The following is a 1608-nucleotide window of genomic DNA, read 5'->3' as shown; positions in this document are numbered from 1 at the left end:
GACATGGTTATTTGTGTTAAGGGTACTGACCAGAAATTGTACATGTAACTTTTGCTCCTATGCTATGGAACAGAATTAGACACATGACCACACTCAGCTGCAGGTAATCTGGAGAAACGTAGTCTTTCCATGGGGAGCCAAGTACTCAACTAAAAATTCTATTAATATAGAAGAAAAAATATATTAGGGGACATATAGTAAACACTGCTATAGTCTACACTTTTCTTCTCTTAAATATCCATTTGTAACCTCCTTCTCATGCATCTGAATGTACTTGCCTTTTTTTCAGGGAATCAATCTCAATGCCCCATCCAGTTACTGTATCCTACTCAAAGTCTAGGATCTCTGGAAAATATGAAGTCCTACTGGTTAGGTCTGAATTTGGCTTATCATGGCCCAGCATCCTCTAAACTAAAAGACAAATTATCTGTCTTCCTCTTGTCACCCCCTCCATAGCCAACACGCATATCCAATATGTATACATAATAAGAACATATCAACAACAAATCTTACAAGAGCTGTAGCAAAAAGATGCCAGCTACTCCAGGCCACCCAGGGAGGCTGCCCCATTGCAAATGTAGTTTCTTCGGGGGTTAGGCAGTGGGTCAGTGACGAAAGGTGATGGCTTCCATGCTAAGGAGGGAGACGTGCATGTTGGTCTTGCTGTCTACCCCATGGCCAGAGCTTCAAGGAGTCATCAAAGGTGATCTCTTCAGACACCTGATCAGGCTCTACCTGCACCATGCAGATTCTGGCTGACTCCATCATCGCCCCCTCTGCATAGGAGTGAGTGGAATCATCCTCAGTGTGAGGGTTTCTGGAGAGAAGCTCCTCAACCACATTTTGATAGTCTTCCAGCCTGATGCATCATTCCCTGTCTGAGTCATACACGCAGAACAAAACTCTTAGCTTCTTTTCAGTGCACCTGCACCTGATCCTCCTCCATGGGTTGGAAGTAAGACATGGTAATCAGGAAGCTCTCGAGTTAATCGCCTGGGCCAGGCCACTGAGCCCCTTGCATATGTTCATATTGTCAAAGATGGCTATTTGGATTATATTTGGTTGAGTTCCAGGCCTGGGACTTTGTTGAAGTTCTCCTTAGGAATGGTGGGCTGATCTCCACTCAGCTTCTTAAACCTCCACTGGAGCTGCTGGATCTAGTCTGCTGAGAAGCCTGTCTTGTCCATAAGTTCCCACACATCCTCAGATTGGAGGAGGGAAGTGCCCATGGTGCTCCTGGCAGGGGCTGTGGAAAATGGCTTCCTCACAGGGCTGGGACTGGCATTGGCTCTGCAGCATCTGGTAAGGCCTTGGGTCCAGCATGGATGAGGGTGCCAGGGATGGGTCTGAGCCACAGGTCAAGCAGCTTGGGCAAAGAAAAAAAAAATTCTTCTAAATAGGAAAGAAAGAAGTAAAACTGTCACTATTTGCAGATAACATAATATGCATTGAAAACCCTGAAGATTCCACCAAAAATCTGTTAGAACTAATAAACAAATTGAGTAAAGTTGTAGGATACAAAATCAACATAAAAAATCTGTTGTGTTTCTACACAATAACAACAAGACAATCAGAAAAATAAATTAATAAAACAATCTCATTTACAAC

At 43.7% G+C, this 1608-nt stretch overlaps 1 pseudogene; it reads right to left on the bottom strand.

Annotated features, from left to right (window-relative positions):
* Positions 1 to 605: 605 nt before the first annotated feature.
* Positions 606 to 1229, bottom strand: LOC103078842 (calcineurin B homologous protein 3 pseudogene; annotated as a pseudogene).
* Positions 1230 to 1608: the final 379 nt, after the last annotated feature.

Source organism: Lipotes vexillifer, unplaced genomic scaffold (assembly GCF_000442215.2).
Source record: "Lipotes vexillifer unplaced genomic scaffold, Lipotes_vexillifer_v1.1 scaffold1962, whole genome shotgun sequence".
Lineage (NCBI taxonomy): Eukaryota > Metazoa > Chordata > Mammalia > Artiodactyla > Lipotidae > Lipotes > Lipotes vexillifer.
This window is presented reverse-complemented; position numbering and strand designations above follow the sequence as displayed.